This window comes from Kryptolebias marmoratus, linkage group LG5, assembly GCF_001649575.2.
Source record: "Kryptolebias marmoratus isolate JLee-2015 linkage group LG5, ASM164957v2, whole genome shotgun sequence".
Classification (NCBI taxonomy): domain Eukaryota; kingdom Metazoa; phylum Chordata; class Actinopteri; order Cyprinodontiformes; family Rivulidae; genus Kryptolebias; species Kryptolebias marmoratus.
In genome coordinates, this window is record NC_051434.1 from 23,362,624 (window position 1) to 23,372,870 (window position 10,247).

The window sequence follows — 10,247 nt, forward strand, 5'->3', positions numbered from 1 at the left end:
GATTTAACACTTCCAAGTGTTATTTACTCCAAAAAAAGTTATGATTATGATTCATTATAAATAAAAACTAAAACAAGTACATCCATTTTAAACACTTTATTTTTGCAGCTATGTTTCAAACATTTTAAATTGTGGTACAATGAACAAACATTCATTAGAAATGCCATATGAATTTTGAATATCAAATGGCTTATGAAATTTAAGTTCAGTGATTTTTACAAGATGCCTTTCTTCACTATGAACAACCCTGAAAGCATGATAATGATCAATAAATGTTTCTGTGAATAGCTGTTTAGATAACAAAAGAAAATTATTGTCAACTAAAAGTACATCACTTATCTGACAAAACACTGGCATATCGTCTTGCATTGTGCTACAAACAACGAGTCCTGGTCTGTATTCAACACCATCAACTCTAACCCAGCTGGTTGAACAAACATCTTGTGATGAAATCATTTGAAGCATTTCCTTATTGACCAAATCCTCATCTCTAAGTGAAAATGGTTTGAGAGGCCCATGCTCATTTTGTTTAAAAGTTATTGTTTCCCAATGACACGCTATGGCCATCTGATGCTTTTTCGCAAGTGATTTGGTAATATTTTTGAAGTTTTTAAAATAATCTTTAAACATTTTGTGTTTAGCTTCAAACCTCATGGACCACATATGTAACAATGGGCCTATTTTCCTAATAGAAGATGGATAGTGGATCATAAAATGATGCTTAGGTATCAAATTTCGATGTGGATATAGGAACTTAAAGAGTCTATGGTGCTCAACAATCAAATGCTTCAAATATATTGTCATACCCATAGTGAGGATAGGAGAAAAGACAATGTTCATTATTTTTAGTAACAACAACAACAAGTACCAGTTTTTATCTCCTGCAGGAATAATGTCCCCAAACAAAAGTGGAATGTTTTTAACAAGACACAATGTCTGAACAGAATTCAAGCCTATAGTATTTCCAGCACTCTCCAAAATAATTTTTGTGGGACGGTTTTTCCTTTCTAAATACCCATAATCAAAACTATAAATCCTGGAAAGTAAATCTTGTTCTGATATGAAGTTTTGAGTAAGATATTCAAAAAGTAATTTGATCTCATACTGAGCAACACCCTCAAGAAGATCGTGCATTATATCAAAGGAGTAGTTGTTAGAAATATGAAAATACCTCAATGAATTCAGTGAAGATTTTTTCTTCAAACCATATAATGACTTTAGCTGTGGATTTTCTGCAAGAGATTTATAAAGCATTTCAAAATGTGTCTTTTCTCTAAGTATTACCTTAGGATCATCCTCACTGAAGACGGTTTGACAGTCACTTTTTTCTATTAAACAAAGTCAACAAAAGTAGCAGCTACTAAAAGATTTATTAAAACCAAGAATTGTGTGCATCCCTAAATTATCTCCAGTGATTTGGGAAATTGTGCCATATACTGGTTCATCAGAAAATGGAAGACTGAGACCATGGCTTTCCAGATTTTTTAGATCTTTCATTAGTGGTTCCAGAATAGAATCAAAACCATGTTTGTGAAGATCCTGTGCATGAAATAGCGATATCAAATGAACATTCATTAAAACTGAATTAAATTTAGGAGGCAGGTTTCTTATAACAAAGTAAAGACAGCCAATTTTGTGAATTCCATGTTTAGAGCCCAGGGGATGGGCTGGTTCAAAATCGTCATAGAATATTTGAATTTGTAATGCATCTTTTTTTGTTGAAAACAAAGGATGTGTTTTATTATAGCTTCCATCATAAAAGTCTGTGTAAGTGTCTTTCTCTGATCCACATTCTCTCTTTAGTATAGCACAAATGTTTTGATTTCTGCACATGAACTGCAATGTTTTCAATATTGGCACATATACAAAAGTATCCTTCACAGGTACTTGATCATATGTACCAGATTTCTGATTTCGCCTGCTGTCATATCTTACTCCCAGTGTTATCTCCACAGGCTCAACAACACCCCATTTAAGGTTGAAATATTTGTTTTGCTTCCATTCTGTATTTAGGTTTGAGAATGGGTTTTCTAATTGTTCAAATGACTCATTTATCACAGAAATATTGGGATCAGTTTTGGGTAATGCTGATATAGCTGTTTGCTTTGCTTTCAAGTGAATCTCAATTGTTAGTTCTTCTAAATCCCCCACAATTGACGACACTAGACTGCCAGAGATCCCACTGCCCTGTAATTTAGACACTATAGATGCACACATCTCTTTAGTTTGATCTTTAGAAATCTGTGAGGTGCTCTCATGAGAAGAATCAGAAGAACAACACTGATTTAAGGGGGTTAACTGGTTTTCCAAAACATCTGCATGACATGTAACAACTTGATTAAAAGGTGATGAACTTGGGATAGCTGAACTTTGTGAAATTTGCTGAACATTGCTATGAACATTATTAAGATGCTTTCGGAAACCTGTGTATGTTAGAAATTGATGCCTGCAGCCTTGCTGAGAACAAAACAATTTGAACTTTGGTTCAGAATAATAACTATGTTCAAGTCTTAAATGTGAGATCAACTTCTGGCTGCTTGGATACAATTTCTGACACATAAAACAGGTCAAGATTTTTTAGCCTGATTTACTCACAGGAGAGAACATGGGGCTGGTTTAGGAGCCTTGCTCTCATGTCCCTAACTCTGGGTGATTCCTTCATTTTGCCAACATCAATGTTATACACTGTTGTCTGCAGAAATGTATAGAAATGCAGCATCATAAGAGACATTAAACACAAAATGTACTTTGAATAGCTCGTCAAATGCTCCAAGAGAGCAGTTTGTCTGGCATGGGATGAGGCACTTATCCATGACGATGTAGAAGCTGTCAATCTTGCTTTTCTGACGCCCAACAGCAAGGAGGTATGGCTGCAGACCCCACTGACCTCGGAGATGCTCCTCTAAACTGCTGCATGACTAAAATGTAAAAAATATACACCAAACATAAGAAACAAAACATGCAGCTTTAAGATACGTGTTATATAAAAAAGAAATTCATTAAAATAAATGTATTTATGCATGTCTATAAAAGGAAATATACAAATTATTTATCATATTTTTAATTTCAATTACCTTATGGAAGACAACAAGTCTCTGAACTGCATCGACTGCACTGATTTTTGGAGACTTCTGTCCTCCTGGTGGCGGTGGAAGGAGATGTAAGAGAAGTAACAAGGAGGCCATTTCTTGGTCATAGCCTGAGGACAAATTTATAAAGTTTTCAGATATAATATCAGAACCTTATGACTATAGGATCCTCTGAACAGTCAACCATGTTCAGATATATTTAGGTACTTACTAGATGTGTTAGCCAGGTCATCTCCTTGAGGACTTTCCGCTGACTGCACCAAACTTCTCAACTCAGGTGTAGAAGTGAGACGCTTAGCCTCCTTGATGACATTTGGTTTGAAGAACACATCCCACTTCTGCAGCAATCTGGATGAGGTTTCTTTACTGAATAGAAGACTGAAGTCTTGATCAATCTTTAATAAAAAGTAGAAATCCAACTATAATAACAATGTAAGAATTCACATTTAAAGACTTTAACAATTCACTTGAACACTTACCAATCCTTTGGTGTCCAGGAACCTCAGAAACGTCGTCAGAATATCAGTCCTTCCACTGGCATCTTTATTAAGTTTGTGACGGTGTTCAAAAGTGTCTCTCATTTTCTGAAAGATCAGGGACCTGTCTGTGGTGTGGTTAAGCAGAGATATAGCCTCCTGGCAGGCATTCCCATCAAGCTGTTTTTCAACAATCACAGCTCTCTGGATATTTGGGCCTCCAGGTGAAATGTCATTGGTGCTACTTGGTTGCACAGGAGATCCTCTTCGAATCTTCCTTTGGACCGTTTTAAGACGCCATGAAATGTATCCAGTGCTGCTTGCTGCATCATAAAAGTGCTCCTAAAAAAAGGGAAAAAAAATTAAATGCAAAATCACAGTTTTGAGTCAAAGTAAAACAGCATGATTGTTAAAAAATAAAACCCATTACATAGCCTTTTTTGGTGTATGGATCCTTGAGAGATGGGAAGAGTGTCACTATTCCAAGGGCATACTCCTCTCTGATTGTTTTAGTGGGGAGGTGCCTAATGTACAATTTCAAATTAGTGATGAAACTGTCAAATACTACATAAATTAAAAAGTGTAAAAACCAACGTACCCATGTTTATTGACCATGTGAGCCACCAGTATGTTCACCATTTGTCTTCTTGTGACATCAGTTAGGGTTTCCATTTTTTCATACTCCTGCAGAACTTCTTCACCACCAGAGTTGCTGTGTAGGACACCTTCAACCAGCTATAAAATAAAGAATAAATAAATGGAAATATGTAATATGCAGATTATGTAATTATGACAAAACATGTCTGGGCATACAAAACAGAATTTAGAGGCACACAAAAAATATTGCTACAGTTTTAGCAGACACTGCGTTATTAGCATTCTCAGTTTTTTGCCTCTTGCGTGGCATCTCATCCATAAGTATTGTTGATGTTGATGCATTTGAGTTGAAGCTTGAGTCAGACTCAGAAGTAGATGACCATTCTGAGAACTCTGAAGAAAGAGAAAATAAACATCAGTTTTGTTCTTTTGTAAAATGACAGTTGATTTAATATGCTTTTATATCTCACCATCAATGCAGAAAACTGTCAGTACCACATTGCCTTGTCTAAGGAGGTCACTGAATATTTCCTCATCAACTTCAGCACCTGTTGCATCTTTGTATGTTACTTTGGCATCAGGTGGCAGGCAAAATCGTTCAATGACTGAAAAAATAAGGCAAAATTTAGAGCCTAATTTTTGAATTAGCCAGATTTTCTAATTAACTGAGTTACTTGATGTTGATCATGTGATTAGTATGGAAAACATTAAAAATGAACATAGTGGCTTACTCTTTTTACTCACCACAGATGTGTAAAAAAAATAATGCCTATGCCCCACACAGAGGTAAAAAAAATAACAAACCTTTCTCATGAAACTGATGAAAATCAAACAGCCCTTCAACCTCATCGAACTTCACATACTTGTGCAGGTCACCATACTTTACATGGATCAGCATTGTATTTAAGCATGGGATAAACCTAGACAAAGTAAAATAAGGTATAGGTCAAGCACTGTCCTCAATTCCCACTTTTACATGGGCTCTTCTTCAGAAGTCCCGCTCTACTCCACTCTGCTCCATAAAGAATGCATCGAGTCTACACCAGCTAGTCCGCTCAATAGCAGAGGAACACCTCCTTGTGTTGCGGTGTGTGTGTGTGTGTGTGTGTGTGTGGGGGGTGTCCGTGCTACCGAAGCTTGGCGTCGGTTGTGTAAACAACGGAAGTGCTATCGACAACGTTGGCCCTCTGTTATTGCAGTTTTTTTAAACTTCTGGGGATTCTCCTGAGACTTCAGGAAGAGAGGCACAGTGGAAGAAACGCTCTGGATGTCGCGATTGTTGCACGGAATCGGACAGCAGTTATCCGCCGGAGATTTCAGGCTTTACAGTGCCTTCAGCTGGGGGACAAACATTGCAGGGTAAGCTAAGGCTGTTGTTTATGGTCCTATTACCTCGCTACCGTTCCAAAATTGTCTATTGGTGTTTTCTTCGCTCTTCTTACGCTTCAATCTGACCACAACCATGACCAATGAGTGAACAGGAGCTAGTTTGCGTCACACACGAAAGCAAGGCCGGCCCAGTTGGACCTTGCTTTGAACCAGGGCCAAAAAAAGCCGGTGGAAACGTGCGCAAAGCAAGCTGAGTAGAGTGGAGCCGGGACCTTTAGAGCCAGTGGAAAAGGGGCTAATGTGTAACATTCGTCTGCACTTTGGGGCACATGACTTCAGTCCATTGATGATATACCCCAATTACGTACGTTGTCAGTTATTCTCTGAAAAATATGAAAAAATAATCTCATTTCTTACCTTTTTCAAGCTTTATTTCGAAGTGACATTTAACTGAACTTTCACAAATGAGATCTGCTGCATTTTAGTGCAGCAATATATATGTACCTGTTACGACGTAACCATATCAAAATACATCAGACTATTATCTTCGGCCGGCTATAGTTTCACTTTTTGCAACTTTCCCCGGCTCTTTTACAACTTGTTTGACCTTGCACTTTTTGGACTGGTAAATATTCTTTTTCGTGTTTCTTCTTTAAGTGATAGAAGAGGTTTNAGCAGAGTTAGCATTAGCATTAGCAGAGTTAGCATATTACCTTTTTCTGCTCCGTGTCGGACTTCTTGAACCAAATCACAGACGTCCCCCTGGTTTTGGTAAAAGTCTTTCTTCTTGGGCTGCCTGCTAGCTGTCTCTACTTGTTGCGACCTCGAGTTTGATACTTCATGCGTCTCCATCTTTCAGCACTGCCGCGCAGAAAGCCGCTGCCGTAAAGTATGTCGCAAACCCACACGTAAAGCAGCGTCATGTGGCAAAATGGAGGTTCTTCGCAAAAATAGTTATTTTTTCTTATTATTTATCACTTATATAAACTGAATGTATGCAAAGTGACAACACTAATACATTCGTCGTAGCCTACGTTATGAAATATTTACATGAATCATTGATACAATTATGATAGAAACGACAGAAACGATAGAAACAACAGAAACGATAGAGACGATAGAAGAAAATATATCACGAGAGACACTTTTCTATCGTACCCACGATATGTATCGTTATATCGCCCGGCACTAGAAGTATATTTTTCACGAATGTATGGTCGGACAAAACATTTTTTGTAAGAATTACCATTACAGCAGTATCACGTGTCAGTTCGACAGTAGCTACCACATGGGCTCTTAGCTAACACGTTGTGCAAAATTGTTGCAAAATGGACATACTCTACTGCCATTCAATTAAGTGATAATTAGTAGAAAAAGTCACATCATTAACTGTCAATTTAATAGTGCTGGACAAAAGATTTACTAAGTTGCAGACTTACCATTGCAGAACAGGAGATGAACAAAATGGAGTCGTGTTCAGATTGAACTCAAACAAGGACTGGGAAGGAGAGGGGAGGAGCTTATTTTTCTCCCAGCAGAGTTGATTCAACACTAACACAATCAACTCTGCAAAATAACTCCAACACTGGGCACCATTTAAATCGTTAAATGTTAGAACAACACTTAATGAGTTAAAATTAACTCTGACACGTCTAACCATGAAATTTCAACTCTCTAGTTTTTGCTGTGTAATTGCACTGCTCTAGAGTCAGTTTACCAAACATGACACATGCATTGTGAATAGTGTATGTTAGAATTGTTACCTGTATTTACCTTAGCTCCCTGGCTGTGCTGGCAGTTTTGGTGGGCCAACATCAGACAATATCAGCGATACACTAGTAAATTTGTGTGTCAAAAAGTTAATTATAAGAGGGAAAATAAAGCCAGTCATGCAACATTTTATTCAATATTTTACACCTACTACACCTACTAAAGGTCAGTCAGCCTTGTAAAGGTTTTAGCAACCATGACTCAGTCCTAACTGGGGCAACCTATATAACCCCTGTTTAAATGGGAGTGCTGGGTGATGTTAAGCAGCCTGTACTTGTGCCCATACTCCGGGCTCCTCTGGATACAATCATGGGAGGGTCTTTTAATTCTAGTTTCTCTGGCATGGTAAAGGCTCAGCTCAGTTAAGTCCTATGTCTTATCCATGCCCAGAGGGGCCCAAACAGGGGGGGTGTCATTCTCCCAGCCCCCCTGAAGCCCCGTCCCTGACCTTGAATTAATAAAGCATCCTGATGAATTATTAGAGTGAACATAAAAATTTAGGTCAGATTCTAAAATATTTATTGTTACTTACTGAATGTCTTGTAATAAAAACAGGGACTTTCATTAACTTTTAATAAATTTTATCAAATGGGTATGCTTAATTCTGCTTTTTTTGTTAGCACAATGACTTGCTTTATTCTTGTTAGAGGCCTTGTTGTATTATATAAAATTGTCATGTGTAAAGCTGAACTTTACTTTATTTTTCCCCTCAGTGACTTTCTTCAAATGTGTTAAAATATTTTATTTTCTGGTAGAGTTTTTAAGAAAGATTAAACTGATGAAGTGGCTAACAGCCTAAGAAACTATTAGCACCATCTGTTTTCTGCTTGTAATATTAGTATCATTTTGTCACAGAGATTTTATTCACTATGCATAAAATTGGACCTAGAACATGCTCAAACCAACGCCCACCATCATTAAAATATATAACTATTTATTTCTAGATAGCAAGATGTGATTGCCTGACCACACACACCTGTACACACACTGGAGTGATTGGTTAATGAATGCCTGGGAGGAGGATGAAGAATTATCAGAGACTATTAATCCTGTGCATCACTGCATCCTTTCAGATAAAAAATAAATCTGAAGTTCATTTTATTCTTGAAATGTGTTACAAAGACACTGCTGCTATATTACATTTCAGATAAAATGCCTGCAGTTTATAATGTAACATACAGTGAAATTATAACTTACATAGTTGCAAATTGATGCAGTCATAAAACGTAAGCTGATTCATTGAGCAAATGTTTTCTATTATTTATTTCTATCATCACTGTGCTAATTAGTAAGCCCACACCATCTGCCTGTGGCTACAGACTTGCTTGTTCAGACTGCGCCGCACTGCACCACCCAAACAACATGACTTCCTGCAGAAATGATCCCATTTGTTTGCAAGACTGTTTCAACACTATCACACCAGTATTAGGATTAATTAAGATGATAGAAAGGTGATAATGCATTTCTATATCATAATGAGGGTCAGTTTATTCACAATTTAATGCATAAGAAGTAGATCATTGAAATATATGGGACCCCCTGTCTTGACAATTTGCTGTAAATGTTTTGTTGCAGATGGTGCAAAGAAATAATTTATGGAAATCAATGTTTAGTTAGGTCACATACCCAACCCCAAAGTGTACACAGTGATAATTCATAATTTTTGCATATTGAAGGTATTTATATAGTTATGGTTGCAGTCTGAAGTTCTCTAAAAAGATATAACAGAAAAGTGTAAACAAATATGTGTAAATATTTTTTTCAGCACTAGGGAGAGATTATGTTAATTTTGAGAAATTGGTATTTCTCGAGATTCTTGTGCTCCTTCCTGACGTTACAGTCGCTTAGGACTTTTACATCCACCACCACTGCTTTCTTATTTATCTTGTTGACCACCACAATGTCTGGTTGGTTAGCCATCACTTGTTTGTCAGTCTGGATTTGGAAGTCCCACAGTGTCTCAGCCCTGCCAATTTCCACCACCCTTGGTGGAGTCCATACTAGGTACAGATGTTCCTGTACACTATTCCAGCTACTTGGTTATGGCGTTCCATGTACACTTTGCCTGCCTGTATCTTACACCCTGCTACTATGTGCTGGACTGTCTCAGGGGCATCTTTACACAGCCTGCATCTTGGGTCCGGCCTCCTTTGCTCTTGTGCTGAGGGCCTGTTGTTTTGCTGCCATGATTAGTGCCTCTGTGCTGTCTTTCAGTCTAGCCCTTTCTAATGACTAGTAGGATTTGTCAGCCATTTCCTCAATTTGCCAGTGCTACATGCTGTGCAGGGGCTTGTCTCTACATGAGGGTCCCTTTTTCTCCTCTTCAACGTTGAGTTTCTGTTACCTGAGACATTCATTTAGCAGATCTTCATTGGGGGTGTGGTAGCAAGGTTTTTATAAGATAATACCTGACTGTGTAATGTCTGAATTCCAAGTCATGACTATGTTCTGTCTGAATTCCACAGCCTATGAGGTTTTCACCAAATGACCATGTTACTCTTCACTGAAACCAGACTGACCTTGCTTCCTGTCACCTCCTCGCCTACCAACATCTTAGATATAAGCTCCTGTGTGGACTCTGGAGGTAGAGCTTTGATTCAGAGCCTCCTGTTTGGACCTGGGACTCTGATGTTAATTATTAATTGTCTTTAAGGCTCTCTGTATGTCTTGCACCATACAGAAATAAACCTGTTTGAGTGATTTCATCTAACAGTGCCTGGAAATTGATTTCTTCCACAACAGGGGCTTCCTCCCTGATGTACTCCATTATTTTGGTTGTTTCATCCTGTATAGTGGCTCTGAAGCTCAATAGTCCTCTGCCTCCATTTGCCATTTGTTGCCATTTGTCTGCGGTATACCAAGGTACTTGTAGCTGTCCAGGACAACTGCAATTTTGCCTTCAGGTTGTTTAGCTCTGTCCGTTGTGATCACCTTGCTTCTCTTGGACACCATTCAACTGGACTTATCAAGTCTGAATGACATACTA

The 10,247-nt window shown here is 38.0% G+C and overlaps 1 pseudogene; it reads right to left on the reverse strand.

Moving 5' to 3' along the window:
- Positions 1 to 2,587: 2,587 nt before the first annotated feature.
- LOC112449882 lies at positions 2,588 to 9,813 on the reverse strand (annotated as a pseudogene).
- Positions 9,814 to 10,247: the final 434 nt, after the last annotated feature.